The sequence below is a fragment of the Pan troglodytes genome, chromosome 9 (assembly GCF_028858775.2).
Source record: "Pan troglodytes isolate AG18354 chromosome 9, NHGRI_mPanTro3-v2.0_pri, whole genome shotgun sequence".
NCBI lineage: Eukaryota > Metazoa > Chordata > Mammalia > Primates > Hominidae > Pan > Pan troglodytes.
Genome location: NC_072407.2, coordinates 82,671,833 through 82,688,144, shown reverse-complemented (window position 1 = coordinate 82,688,144; position 16,312 = coordinate 82,671,833). Strand labels below are relative to the sequence as shown.

General features: G+C 38.6%; 1 protein-coding gene and 1 pseudogene across 3 annotated transcripts in view; both read left to right on the top strand.

Annotated features, from left to right (window-relative positions):
* TENM4 (teneurin transmembrane protein 4) overlaps positions 1-16,312 on the top strand; it is a 3,006,191-nt gene that overhangs the window by 996,007 nt on the left and 1,993,872 nt on the right. The gene's annotated exons all lie outside the window — the stretch shown is intronic.
* On the top strand, positions 3,081-4,998 carry LOC100612323 (ADP-ribosylation factor-like protein 6-interacting protein 1; annotated as a pseudogene).

Sequence of the window (16,312 nt, the reverse complement as noted above, 5' to 3'; positions counted from 1 at the left end):
ATACAAAAATTAGCCAGGCATGGTGGTGCACGCCTGTAGTCCCAGCCACTCGGGAGGCTGAGGCAGGAAAATCACTTGAACCCGGGAGCCAGAGGTTGCTGAGATCATACCACTGCACTCCAGAAAAAAAACAAAACAAAACAACAACAACCACCAAAAAACCCCAAAAAAACCCCCACCACCATTAGGTATACATTGGTAAGACTATTTTAAATAATCTCAAAGTACTCATAGGCTCATTCATTCATTTATTCATTTTATAATACATGTAAGCATGCCAAATTTCAACATTTTGGTATAAAATATTTAAATGTATTTAACAGTAGCCCTGTAAATATATATTAAGATTTCACCCATTTGCCAGTTTGCTAGTTAGTACAATAAAAATTAGATTGTGAAGTGTTCTGTGATTACTTTGCAAATGTATGAGATGCATCTTTACAGAGATCTCTTGATTCTGAAGCCCAGACATTATTCCACATTGTTTTTCAGAATATTTTATCCATATACATTTCTCGGAAAGATTCTTTTAGCATAAAACCTTTGAAAATCCATCGTGAATTATCTTGGGATGACAAGTCTTTAAGATGTAATTTAATTGTGCTGTTTGTTTTCAATGATTGAAACAGTTGAATTAAAGAGAGGTAAAGCTTTTATTAAATGTCTCTTGTTAATGTATAATAAGTTAGAGCCAGTAGAGTTATGCAACTTGACTCAAACACCATTTTTCCATGATTTTATCTCATAAGTAATGTATTCTCTAAAATAATTTCCTGTCAGGGCCCCTCTAGCTCCCAGTCCTCTCAGCTTTGTTCTCCAGACACAGAGCCTGCCGACTCCCCTTTCAAAATTAGCACCATTCCTGTATCTTGAACCAATCTTTTCTTTTGTGAGGAAATTAAAACAGCCTTAGTTGAATAATTCTTTCAACATAGTATAAAGTCATCCTTTCAGAGGGGAAATGTCATGTGTAGTAGAACCAAATAAACTTAGGTTTCAATACCAACTTGCACTTATAAACTGTGTATCCTTGGATGAGTTTTTATTGCATCAAATCTATTTTCCTCTATGATAGTCCTTATATAAAATTAAGAAGGCATCACGTAGCAAGTGCTGAATAACGTTAGTTGCCCTCCCTAAATATTTCCACCACAATTATCAAATAAAATCATCATCAAGTTGTATTGTTCCGTGGTTACTTCCTAGATGATGATCAGCTTAGTATTACCCAATAACACCAAGTTTTGAATCTAAAGAAGCCTCATAGAATTCTGGAGCAGAAGTGTCCTGATAGGCATGGAGCCTGTGCCCCACTACCTGCAGATGTACCTCCCAGTTGTGTTCTTCCCAGTGCTCTGCTGATTGGATGCCTCTGTGTCGTTAGACCATGTGCAGGGCCTGATGTAGGAAAGAGCTGAGAACCTTCCTTTAGTGGAAAGCCCATGTTGTGGGGGCATAATGAGTAAGAGACAGAGGGCAAGGCATAGCAGCTCACACCTGTAATCCCAGCACTTTGGGAGGCCAAGGCAGGTGGATCACTTGAGGTGAGGAGTTCGAGATGAGCCTGGCCAACATGGTGAAACCCCATCTCTTCTAAAAATATAAAGAAAAAAGTATCCAAATGTGGTGGTGTGTGCCTGTAATTCCAGCTACTTGGGAGGCTGAGGGACAAGAACAGCTTGAACCCAGAAGATGGAGGTTGCAGTGAGTCAAGATGGCACCAGTGCACTCTAGCCTGGGTAACAGAGTGAGACTGTGTCTCAAAAAAAAAAAAAAAAAGAAAGAAAAGAAAAAGAAAAAATCTGCCTGAAATGAGATCAGACAAGTTTGCAGGAGCCAGGCCATATAGGTATCCATAGAAAGGAGATCAGATTTCACTCTGAGAGTAGTAAGACACAGTGGCAGAGTTTTAAGTGAGAAACAAGATTTGATAAAATTCTTTCTCTGGCCTTGTGGTTACGGGATTTGGATCAATTCAGGCAAATGATTGAAGCCCCAGTTTCCACATCACAAAAGAGAGATGCTGATATCCCAGCAACTCAACCAACAGGATGATAGTGAAAATGACATCATGTAATACACATGAAAAGCCTTACCAACATTTGTAAAGTCGTATAAGTGAAATTCTTAATAATGATAGCTACTAGAAGCCATGTTTTGGCAAAATGTTATGAACCCAAAAGAAGAATATGGGCTCACTGAATATTTGCTTACTTTATTTTATTCAGTTGACTTTCTGTTACATAACATAAAGTTTGGAGGAATAGATTTCTGCTACTTGTGACACTCTTTAATCCTGGCTGGAGGTGGAGCAGAAGGCAACCCCACCCGGAGCATACAAATGGTTAGCGCTAGCACTCAACAGAGGACCACTGGGGAGGGAGGGCTTATGCTTGGTAACGTCACAAATGGGCTGTTTTTCTGAAACTGCTAGAAGAATAGGAATTCCCTCTTTGCTGCTATTGCTTGGAAACAAGACAAAGGAGAGCTTGTGGCTTTCTCTTATTTATTTATTCTATTTATTCATTCATTTATGTGTGCCTTTGTTTATTCCACAAACTTTTTTTTTTTTTTGAGGTGGAGTTTCACTCTTCTTGTCCAGGCTGGAGTGCAATGGTGCGATCTCAGCTCATTGCAATTTCTGCCTCCTGGGTTCAAGCGATTCTCCTGCCTCAGCCTCCCGAGTAGCTGGGGTTACAGGCATCCACCACCACCCCCGGCAAATCTTGTATTTTTAGTAGAGACGGGGTTTCTCCATGTTGGTCAGACTGGTCTCAAACTCCTAACCTCAGGTGATCCGCCTGCCTTGGACTCCCAAAGTGCTGGGATTATAGGCACACAAACTTTATTGAGCATCTAGTTGATACCTTAGACCTTCTTATTTCACAGGTGTAAAAGAGGAGCTAATAACAATAATATTTATATACACATTTCAATATATTCCAGGCATTGTACTAAAAATTTGCATGTATTATTTTGTTTAAATTTTCTAGTATCCCCTAATGTAAATAGATATTATAACTAGGCACATTTTATATGTGAAGGATTTCAAGGTCTTTGGCCTGTCCAGATCACTTGGCTAGTAAGCATCAGAGCTGGACTTGAACTTGGCTCTATTTGACTTGAAAGCCAAAGCTCTGAACCACTACATCACACTGGCACCAACCATAGTACAAGAGAAGATGAAAGGTGATAGCACATGTCACATGTTCTAGCAGTTTGGCATCTAGCCCCTCCAGCTTGTTAGAGCATGTCTTTTTCATCCTGACTTTTCCTGATTTCTACAGCCAGGTAAACAAACAAACAAATAAAAACAGTTTAGCTTTCCAGCTAATTTTCTCATGGTGCAAAAACATTTAATGGGAAAAGTATAAATAGATAAAATAACTCACAATTCCATGGTATCCCATCAGCTTAGCTTGAGTTCCCAAGGAGTGTTTAGCATGGTGATGGCCAGCAGGATCTGAGGCCAGACAGCCTTTGTTTGAATCCTGGCTCTATATCTTACTAGCTGTATGACCTTTTTTATTCACATTCCCTGAGTTCAGAGATAATATTATATATCTCATAGAGTTGTTATGAGGATTAGTTGTGTTTATAATTCAAAGTTCTTGGTATGGTGATTGACACATAGCTAGTGCTGAATGAATGTTAATTTTTAACATAGCTATTATTTATAAGGGAGGAGACCACCCCTCATATTGTCTTATGCCCAATTTCTGCCTCCAAAGAAAGAAGAAGTAAAAACTAAAAGGCAGAAATGAAATCCACAGGCAGATAGCCCAGCGCTGTGTCCTGGGCCTGGTAGTTAAAGATTGATCCCTGACCTTATCAGTTATGTTATCTATAGATTACAGACATTGTATAGAAAATCACTGTGAAAATCCCTGTCCTGTTCTGTTCCATTCTAATTACTGATGCATGCAGCCCCCAGTCACATACCCCCTGCTTGCTCAATCGATCACGGCTCTCTCACATGGACCCCCTTGAGTTGTAAGCCCTTAAAAGGGACAGGAATTGCTCCCTCGTGGTGCTCGGTTTTTGGAGACGTTGAGTCTGCCGATGCTCCCAGCTGAATAAAGCCTTTTCCTTCTACAGCTCAATGTCTGAGGGGTTCTTGTCTGCAGCTCATCCTGCTACATTTATGTGATACCAATGCTGTTTCAGTGGGTTCTAGTCTCAAGTTTGAAAGCAGTAAATAATTTCTTCTAGATATTATATTTACCCACATTTAATCCTCAACATCATAAACTTGAAATCTCACCTGCAGAATGACTTTTCTTCTATAGCCCAAATTCGTGTGTTCTTCAGCCATGTGATAAGTTGTCATTTGATGAACATTGACTCTGGTGCTGTGGTCACCGTACAGGTCTTGGTAGGAGGATTCATTGGGAAGGCAGCCTGCACTCACAGAGATGGCATCTTAGAGATGATGGCAGAGAGAGATAATCACATCACCAACCTGCTGGCTACAGAGACTGCAAGTCTGGAAAAACAGCTGCAAGGATGGGGAGAAGTGATGCTGATGCTGATAAAGTCCTCTGATGGGAAACAACCTGGTTTCCACCTGCCATGGTGTGGTTTCTTTGATGTTTCTCATTATCTACTATCTAGATCCATTTGGCTGACTACCTTGTTCCCATTCTGGTGCCTGGAATTTTTGGCTCCAATAAATGGACCACTGAACAACAGCAAAGATTCCATGAAATTTGCAGCAATCTGGTAAAAACTCGATGCAGAGCTGTGGGTTGGTGGAAATGCCTCTTCACACTAAAGGAAGAAAAACCTAAGATATACTTCATGACCATGATCGTTTCCCTTGCTGAGGTTGCTTACGTGGGACAGCAAGTCCACAACCTGCTTCTCACCTGCCTGATAGTGACTTCCTTACTATTGCTTCCTGGACTAAACCAACATGGAATCATTTCGAAGTACATTGGAGTGGCCAAAAGGGAGCTAACCAAACTTCTCAAACAAAAAGAATAGAAAAATGAATAATTCATCTGCTTTATTCAGTGTGATTAATGGAGCACCCATTGCCCCTGGGAATGGTTTCTGCTGTACTATCTGGATACTAAAATATTACAGAAGTAGCTCTTTGCTCTCCCTTACTCTGCTCTTAGTTAATAGAAATTCAGGCTCGCCAAGTAATGCTTTGTGCATAGTGTCTTCATGTTGCGTATAGTTGAGTGTGTTCTTACCAGTTAGCCTCATGGACAACTCATTAGTGTGTATGACTTGTTTTGATTTTTCTTTCTCAGGTTAATTGAATTTTTGCTTTTAGACAACTTCCTTTTTATAGCGGTGAACTGTACTAAAGGGCAGTTCAAGTGACTCTGGATAATTGTGCAAGTTCATCTTTGCTTTTGCTAGATACAAGGTCTGTGGCTACAGGAAGCTGGTTCTACTGTTTGCTTCCACAGCCTGCTTAAAAAACTGTCTGACTTTGTGAATATAGAGACCAAGTTTACCACTTCTGATGAAGAGACCAATTAAGATTCATTCCTTATTCTGTTTCTTTCCCATGGGAGAAGAGTCTCCATGGAATAAAATGAAACTGATTCCATGCACTAGTATGAGTAGGTTTCTCCCTTGTGCAAAGCTTAGCAATTTGTAGGAAACTTTCATCTTTTTGTCCATAAAAAGGAATGCCTGACAGGCTTAAGCTTTTGTCCCATTGCACTTAGACTTGAAGTTAGTAAATCCTTAAAGACTTTTTAATAGCAGACTTCCAAAAGATTGCATTTAGGATTTCTAGCATACTTTTAATTTCAGATTTTCAACTGATTTTAGCTATAGTATACAGTAGGTTAAGACTCATGTCTATGACTTTAAGACCAGCAGTAAAGGACAGCAGTCTTCTGTGTTTAGGCAAAATTCATTTCAGTAGACGATAATCTTATCTGACTAATTTTTGAGACCAGAATAAGCCTTTTAAGGTAAACCTCAAAATTCTCGCTTTATGGTAATACTGGCCATTTTAGTCCCCTGGGTTTGGCATGGGAGATAGTGACTACACTGGAGTCTGACTTTTTTCCTAGAGATTTCTCCCTGAAAAATACAAGGGCTGTTGGTGAGAGCAGACTTGAGGTGATGATAGTTGGCCTCTGGTCTACAAAGATTTTGTAACTCCTAGGAAAGCTTCTTATAATCATTCTTAACTTCTTGGTAGCTAGAAATTTAGAGTAGTTGAAATCTGTAGGAATGAAATCTGTAGGAATGAGAGCCAAAAATGTGACTGACTTGGGAACAGTTCTTAAACTGATAAACAGGCTGTAATATAGTTTTGTGAATTTATTGCACCGATGTTGTACCTTGTGGTATATCTGTGACTATTAAATAAGTGTTGTTTTCTCCTCTTTAATATTGCTGTAAACAGTGGTGCCTATTGTAGCATATGTTTCATTTTTTAAAAAAAATTTCATAAGAAAGCTACCTTAATTTTACCTTACTTTAATTGTAAATAAGCCTGTCTTCCTATCTGGATTTTTTTGTGTATATGTGTTCTACTGCATGTATACACATTTTTTTGTGTATACATGTTCTACATAATTAACTACTTTTGCAGTTTTAATCCTTTATTATTTCTTCTACTTTGTTTTGTGTAAAAGGGGAAAAAATAAAAAAAGTTGGAATCTTAAAAAATAAATTAATTAATTAACATTGACTCTACATACCAGAATGCACAACAGGTGCTAGAATATAAAAGAAGTTGAATCTCTGCCTTCAAGAGGTACAGGGTTTAATGAACTCTGGGTGACCATTTAGTTATTTGTCAAGCCTCTGTGAAGGGTATTCTGACATTGAGTGGCAGTTGTAGTAGTTGACCTTCGGACTCTATATTGCAGAGTCCCCTTTGTGTTTTGTTTGTTTTTGTTTTTTCTTTTTTCTATCTCAGGCTGTCTGGCAGGCTGGATCAGGCACACAATAAATGAAAGCTTTTATTATTATCTTAGAGAGGCAACTTAGTAATATGGGAAGAGGTCAGATGTTGGTGCTAGAGATCTGAGTTCAAATCCTAGCTTTATCATTTAGGAGTTGTGACCTTGGATCAGTTATTTCACTTCTTTGAGCCTCTACCTTTATCAAGGGAAGACTATCTAACGAGGATATTGTGAAGAAAAGTCATGATACTCATGAAACACCTAGCACAGTTCTGGCACAAAGCCGGGCCCAGCTAAGGCCACCCAGGGGTGGCAGCAGCAATCTCAAGCCATAACGCCACCAGGAGGAGTGGCCTTAGCTGCAGCAGCAGATGTGGCAGCAACTTTCTTCTCTTTGTTTGCTCAGATGCTGCCTTTATAATGGTAATGGAGTATTTTCAAATTCAAAGTCCATTCTAGAGATAAAGAAAAATGATAGTGGGTTTCCCTGTAATTAATGGCATTTTTTAGCATTTCAGTCAGATTATAAACAGGATACAAGATGCCTTCTATGGTGAATAACATGTCTTTCTAGTTTTCTAGATTTATGAATTTAGCCCATATGAAATTAATTATTGTGGGTGTATTACATGGATGTGAAACATCTGGAATAATAGGATTTTATTTTTAATAGACCTCTCAGGAGCTCGTGAGAAACATCCTTATAATAGCAACATATGCTGCGAGTTTAATGAGAACCATCACTGACAATTAATGGTTCTTGTGCTTTCAGTAATTTACACATTTTCAAATTTTATATTCTTTATTTTCATCTTTATGGTTTCAGTTTGTGACTTGTTTGAAATTAAAGCCAGAACTCCTTACAGAGGAGAAAAAAAATATTTATTGAGTGTATACTATGTGCCAAGCACTGTGTTATGTATTTTATATATGTGAATGTACATAAACATGAAATTACTTTAAAGCCTGAAAATAATCAGGCCATCTCTTTATTTACAAACAGGAAGCCTGAGGCACGTGAGATTAGTAGCTCATCAATGTGGATGCTCCAGTTAGAATTAAAGCTTGAATTTCTCTGTTCTTTCCTTCATAAGAAAAGAAAGTAGAATATTGTAGAAAAGATTCCCTTTTCTATAAATCATATTTCTGCTTTCAATAGTCCTTTTAACTAACTTTATACATAACAACCTTCAAGTTATTCCTGGGACATATTGAGCTTAAGCTGATGTGGGCAAGGAGTTGATAAAGATAACTGAATTTAAACTTCTGATGTATTTCAAAACCTGGTCTGTGCTTGGTGCAAGGTCAGTCAAGAGCTATGGGAATATCCAAGAGGTGAATTTTCTGTTTTTCCTTGGTCTCTTGATGCTGAGAAAAGGAATTTTTACTGAGTACTGACTATGCACAATTCGTAGGTCAGCCATTGGATAACCTGGTTCTCTGAAGAGAAAGGTTCAGCCCAGACCCCAAAGCTCACCCTGCTGCTCTTCCCCCACGTTTGGTTCGGATTCTCTCAAATTAAATGTTATTGATGTATTTTAGGAAAATAACAGAAAGTGTACATGATGTGGCCACCAAACCAGAAAATGTGATTAGGGGAAGGAGAATAAATGGTAGGTACACTGTTGTATGGAGAAGGCAGAATTAGTTCCCTTCATGCTTCATTAACCTGCATTTAGTCATTGTTGCCTTTGTGTAAAGATAAAGGCAAAATTCTTATCTCAGTATTCTATCTTATGTCTTCGCAACACTCATATTATTTGAAACAGTCCTGTTCAACTATTTAAAATCTTGAATATTAATTCTTCCCCTCTTATGAATGTAAGTTCCATTTAGCAGGTACCTTTCCTGTCTTCATTGAACGAATGAATAAATATCCTTATATTCAAACAGGATAAATTCTACCTTATATCATATATTCATTCACTGAATCATTTAAAGAATGTATGTTGTGTGCTGAAGTAGGTATATTCACATAATACACGCACACAGGTACGCACAAATAATAGGCAAATTTGCATAACAAGTGAGGTAGTAAGCTTCAAATAGTGGTTGGACCTCTTCCTTGTTCCATGAACTCGGAAAGCTCCACAGCCTTTCTGAGCCTCTCTCATCACATCTATAAAATGCTAATCTATGCTGGCTTCAGCCTGCCGCAGAAACAGCATGTACGCTGTTGCTTCTGCCCTGACTTATGCCTGGACCACTGATAATCTGTCCTGGTAGAAAGTAGGTGATTTTCTCCTACTAAAACACAGCATCTAGACACAGCCTGCAGATCGCACACCAGATGCTCCCTTTGCATGTTTATAAGCAAAACTAGGCACTTTCAGGAGCCCCAGGACATGACAGAGATCTGTCCACTATCAGGTGTGATTGTGGGGCTAGACTGGCTGCTGTCTGGGCCCTTGGTTCTCCCTCCAGTCTCCACAGAGAGAGGACCCTGGTCCTCAGACTCTGGTCTGCTGTGGACCTGGCACATAGTAAGTCTGCTAACCCCTTTCCTGGAGTCCAGGCCCTGTGCTTGGCTTTCCAGGTATTACTTTAGTATCTCCAAGTTCTATAGGTTGGCCAAACCCCAGATGCCCTAACTCCTTCCATCTGATGCCTTAAATGCTGACATTTCAAGCCAAGCTTAAGTTTTTCTACAACTCTTCTGAATCTCCCAAGTTGAATAGCTGACAGATTCAGCAGAGCTGTAAAAAAAACTTAAGCTTGATCCTCCCTTATCACAACTAGTCTGGTGAATTTCCCTCAGTTACCATACTGTACTCACTACTGTTTCAGTACTATGTAAAGGGGAAAGATGGTTATAAACTGTGTTGCATCTTGTTTGTGTTTATGTGTATTTAGAACAGATCTAACAGGAGTCATTGAATACCCTTGCAAAATAAAGTCCCTTTGAGATGTGAAGAGTGTAATTTGCAAGATCAGTTGCAAACATTCTCCACTAATCATTAAATACAAGGTGCATTCACACCTCAAGTGGGTAGTTTACGCTTCTAGGGTAAGCTAAATGCAATAAACTGTAGACACATCCTTTCACTAACGATAGAAATTGCCTCATGCTGAACTTTAGCTCACGATATCCCTACACATGAAGACTGGAGCCACATTATAAAGCTGCTCTGGATTCTATATCATGAAGCCCAGAGTGACCTTAAGGGTTGAAGTAGTGGCCGGGCATGGTGGCTCACGCCTGTAATCCCAGCACTTTGGGAGGCCGAGGTTGGTGGATCACCCAAGGTCAGGAGTTTGAGACCAGCCTGACCAACATGGTGAAACCCCGTCTCTACTAAAAATACAAAAATATCCGGGTGTGGCGATGGGTGCCTGTAATCCCAGCTACTTGGGAGACTGAGGCAGGAGAATTGCTTGAACCCAGGAGATGGAGCTTGCAGTGAGCCGACACCATGCCACTTCACTCCAGCCTGGGCAACAGAGTGACTCCATCTCAAAAAAAAGAAAAAAAGAAAAAGAAAAAAAAAGGTCTAAGTCGTAAAGATGCCTAATAAAATATAAAGTTTTCTAAATATATTTTCACTATTTTTTACTGACCCCACTTTCCAAAAAGAAGGGAATAAAGCTATTGAGATGAATAAGGCCAGATTATATTCATCTTATTATTATTATTGTTATCATTTTTTTTTTTTTGAGACGGAGTCTTGCTCTGTCACCCAGGCTGGAATGCACTGGCGCAATCTCTGCTCACTGCAACCTCCGCCTCCTGGGTTCAAGCAATTCTCTGCCTCAGCCTCCTGAACAGCCGGGATTACAGGCACCCGCCACCACGACCAGCTAATTTTTGTATTTTTAGTAGGGACGGGGTTTCACCATGTTGGCCAGGCTGGTCTCGAACTCCTGACCTGGTGATCCACCCGCCTCGGCCTCTCAAAGTGCTGGGATTACAGGTGTGAGCCACAGCATCCGACCTCATCTTATTATGTCTTTAGTGAATAAAACTTTGACATATCCCTGCAGCCCAGCACCATACCTGGCACCAGGCAAGTGCTCAGTAAATGTTGGTTGAATGAAAGAATGTCAGCCACTGACCTTTTTTCCTTCATGGGTCATGGCAGCTGAGAAAGACCAAGGTCAGTGATAATGAGACTTCACAGCCTCATGGCTACAGTGAAAATTATGGAAGTGCTTTAGAAGTGAGTTATTTGAAGCTCAATGGGAAAAGATTCTTCATCTTCCCAGATCTCTGCTGTCACTTTACACAGAGAAATAAAGACTTATCTTGATAACAAGGGACATTCAGGGATAAGGATCCCGAATAGGGTCGGAGTCTGGAGCTCTGACAGGGCAGTTGGTGAAGCAGCTTGAATAACAGAAGAGTCAATCTTTAGAATCCTCCACAGAGGCTTAGAAAGATGTGTAAAGCGCTTGGGATTTGATTTTACTTTTCAGAGTTTTCTATTCTGCTCTTGTACTTACTGTCACTGAATGGAACAGAAAGCAGACCTGTTACAATGTTCAAGTTGTACAGTTTGTATGTGTTTTAAAGAAGAGGAGGAAAGTTGTGGAAGGCTTGTGAGAAGGATGCCTTTGTCTGATAAAAATGCCTTACAAAATTTTGAGATGGAATGCAGAACCTGCTCGTCTTCCTTGGGGAACTGATAATGTACAATGAATTTGAAGATTTTCTTACAGTATCTGAGCAAGAGAAGAAATATACTAACTTTGCAATCTATGAAAATTTTTCACTCACTAGCTCTCTTACTGCCTTGTAGTAGGTTAACTATTAAAAATTATAAATGACACAACTGTTGTCCTTTAAAGGAAATGGAAAGGAGATAATATTTATTATGTGTCTACTATCTGTTCAACACTATGCAAAACATGTTGTAGTCCCATCACATTTGATACTCATAACCACCCTATGAATCAGATATATAATTATCCCTATTTTATAAATACTAAATTGAGACACAGGAAGTAGAAGTGGCTTATCTTCTGGCTCTGTCTATTCCTTATCACCCATCATAAGCACAATCTCTCTGAAAGTGTTCCATATCTTTACCTGATAAAAGTAAGTCATCCCTCCTCTGTGCCATCTCTGTCCTTTGTACTTTGCACGTGCTTCTAATGTTATATCTTGGTATTTAAATTAATTTCTTTTCAAGTCTTGTTCTCCCTTACTAGAGTATAAATCTCTAGATAGTCAGGGTTTTGTTTTTATCTCTGTATTCCTTGCATTGATCACAGAAATATTTAGTTTTTGAAGTAAATGCCACAGAGCCAGTTAGGCATGGAGTCAGAATTTAAATTTAACATCCTTTTGATTCGAGAAGCTCATGCATTTTTCATTATACTACGATGCCAAAACTTGAAGACAGACAGAAAGATTAACGTAATTATATTATTAAATAATGCACTTAATAATGCACTTAAATGCAATTATATCCAATTTACATACCTAATATAAATATACTAGGGTTATGAAATAGGTAGACAACTCATAGGTAAGGCAAATCTAGAAAATTTGCAGTGCAGAGAAAGTTTAAAGCTCATATAGTAAGTCTAAGAATATTGCTTCTGATTCACCAACTTATTATTTTTTTTTTATACAACTACTACCCGATAGTCCAGTGGGAGGTAGCCAGGTTAAAGCAGAGGGGATCCTGTCCTTAAGAAGTTTTCATGTAACTAATATGGTGCAGGGAAATGTGTGCATACCATAGTTGATTTTGTTTTGAGTTATTTCTGCCTCTGAGCTATGTCTTCCTCATGTTTAAATTGGTTCTATTAATACCCCTGAGGATTATCATGAAGACTAAAACAGATAACATATGCTATAGGACCTGGTGCCTAACATAGACAAAGATAAATCAATGTTACTTCTCAGTCCAAATGCAGATATGAATATGAATATGGATATGGACATAGCCTTAAATCAGAGGCTTTCAACAGAGATGGGTGGGGAGAGACTTTATTCTCCAGGTGACATCTGGCAGTTTTATGAAGTCATTTTTGGTTATCACAACCAGGGGTGTGTCACTGGCATTTAGTGACAGGAATACTGCTAAACATTCCTCAATATACAGAACAATTTCTCATAACAATAAATTAAATAATTCTCTGGCCCCAAATGTTACGGGCTCTGAGTGTAGATACAGACATAGAAGTGCTAAGTATTACAAGTATCAGGTCTACTTCCGTGAGAGTGCAGATTTGGAAATGGGATGATACCCTGGCTCTGAATCTGAGATATTTATGAAAGAGCTGGGATTTATGTAGGCTTTGGGATTAAGTTAGGTAGAAATAAAGCAATTGAAATTCCAGGAGGCACTTGATTAATGGAGAAAAAAAGCATTCAGGCATCAGAGTCAACAAAATAATTTCCCCATCAGATGATAAAATCTGGAAGAGTAAGTGGAGAACTTAGGACTATAAAATAAGAATGTTGGTGTTGGAGGTGAGATGTGTGTATGAACAGGAAACGAGGAGCAAGATGTTCGAGGAAGGACAGCAATATAAACAGGGAAACATAAATAACATATATTATATTCCTTAATTCATCAAAAAAGAAAAAGAGATTAAAGTATCAAGTGTTTTATACACACCAGAGACCTATCTAGGCAGTGGAAATAAAAACATAAATAAAGCATCTTTCCTAAAGTCATAATCTATTTTAGTGTTCCCAAAGTATTTTCTTGATGAAACTACATATTAAAACAAAGTTAAATCAAATGCTTTATTTAGGAAACAGAAGATTAAGCAAACTTAAACAGCCATTTTCTTAAAGAGAACTACAGAGACTGGAATGGGCTTATGAGCTATGGTATATAACAATCATAAATTTATATCTATTATCCTAGTTCATTTTTTCTTGCATATAACAGAATACCTGAAAGGTGGTAATTTATTTTTTTAAAAAAGGAGTTTCTTTCTTACTGTTTTAGAGGCTGAGAAATCCAATCTCAAGCGGCCACATCTGGTGAGGGCCTTCTTGCCAGTGGGGACATTCGCCAGCATCCTGAGGTGGCGCAGGGCATCTCATGATGAGGGGACAGCATGCTGGCTCAGGTCTCACTTCTTCTAATAAAACCACCAGTCTCACTCCCATGATAACCCATCAATCCATTCATCTATGAACAGATTAATCTATTCATGAGGACAGAGCCCTCATGACTCAAATCACCTCTTAAAAACCCTACCCCTCAATACTGCCACATTGGGCACTAAATTTCAACCTGCATTTTAGAGAGGACAAATATTCAAACCACAGCATCTGTGAAGCACTTCATTTTGAAGGAGCATCTTCCGGAGCCAATATTTAGCCAGGCTAAATTTAGAGAACACTATTCTAGCACCAGGTCTCCCACTAGGAAGCCAGTAAGAAACACTTAATGTTTTCATCATGGGATTGGAATTTGCAGAAACTGGCAAAGAAACCACTTCCAGTGTTTCCAATACTTGAAATTTCTAGAAGAAAGGCTTTATTTTATTTTGTTTTGTTTAATAAGCAAGAAGGTTAAGACAATTTGTGGTTAGCTTCTGGCATGTGTTTGGTACTAAATAAAGATTTTTGAATGTAGTTAAATGAGTGAGACACTAGGAGTGGGCTAACAAAAAAGAAGAAGATAAAAAAGCTTATGAAAGGAAAACGTGCAAAGCTTGGCAATAGAATGTATACATTGAATACAAAACAAGTAGGAAATTAAGGCTGAATAAGAGCTCATCTTTTATATTAGAGAAAATTATGGCTTAACTCATGAGATCATAGAAAAGAACATAATAGGGAAATCATATTAGAATAAAACCATCAGACTAAGAAGCTGGATTTTGATGTCTAAACTAGGTCACTAATTTACTGTGTAAACCTGGCCAAGGCCCTTAACCTCTTAGATCCTCACTTGGTTATTTATAAAACATAGATACCTATGCTCCCAGTGAGGATTAAATAGCCTTAATAAATATAAATACATATATGTAAATGCACATATACATATACATACATGTATTACACAAATATAATGCATACATATAGGTATATATAGATATGCACATACATGTAAAAGGAATTATTGTTATTGTAGCTCATATTCTAGACGCATAACTGCTTTAATTGAGAATTTCAGTGATATACACTATTAATTACTTCATTTTTAAAAAATTCATGGCTACTATAAAATGATTTTCCTAACCATATTTGTCGGTATCATAAATTCAACTTTTTTTGATATTCAAGTGAAACTAGGTTAATATGATTTGAATATTTACAATTAGTCATTATCAATTAATATAGTTTACTAAGCAGCAATTTGGTTCATAGTATCTGGGATACCAGATGCTGGAAGAATAAAAATCAGTCCCAGTCCTCTAGGAGATTATAATCTAAGGTGCAGGAACTGATGCCCAAGTGAGTGTTGACAACGGACAGCCCCAGTTGAGCATATTCCTTAAGGAAGTGGCATTATTTTCTCCCTGACAGCATCCTAAGAAGTGAATTCCACATTTCCTCATCATTGAAAAAAGAGCCAATCTGATGGGGAGGCCGTACTTTTACTTCATTCGAGGATTCCAATGACATCATGAGGTAGAGAAAACAAACAAACAAACAAAAAAAAACCACTCAGCAGAAGGGGCATCCCCGTCACAAACTGTTCAGGTTCTCCAGTGACCTCTCTGCAATTTGTGTAAAAATAAGGCTGCCCCCATTGGAATTCACAAAGTCCCAGGTTTCATGGGCAATTTAATGTGTGAATATAGGGGAGGGGTGGTCCTCGGGGTAGATGGTAGCTTGAGTAACTGATTTCAATAATCAGAATAAATGTTAGCTTACATATTTGTATTCTGAGGTATTGATGTTATTACACCGGTAACACACAGATGAGGACACAGAGTCAGTATACAAAATAATAATAGCTACCATCTCCTGAGTCTCTGCAAGGTGGCTAGAAGACTTCTAAGCACTATAGGAGAGATTTTTCTCATTTAATCCTCAGAATGGACACCGTATGCAGGTATTTTTAACTCTGTTAATGCAGATGAAGAAAGTGAGGCTCAGGGTAGACTTGCTTAAGGACACATAGCCGGTAAGAGACACATAGTGGATTTTAAACTGTTTCCTAGTGTACATTCTCATGTACCGCATATCTGATTGCACGGCTTCTCCTGCTTTTCTTTTCTGGATTCCTGTGATAGAGGAGGCTTCTAGCCTAGGTTAGGTAGTAGAGGTGTTGTAGCTAGAATGACCTATTTTAACACTATTAGTTATTAGGTAGAGGGAATCAGAAAGAGGGAAGAGGCCAGGCACGGTGGCTCATGCCTGTAATCCCAGCACTTTCGGAAGCCGAGGTGGGCGGATCATGAGATCAGGAGATAGAGACCATCCTGGCCAAAATGGTGAAACCCCGTCTCTACTGAAAATACAAAAAAATTAGCTGGACGTGGTGGTGGGCACCTGTAGTCCCAGCTAC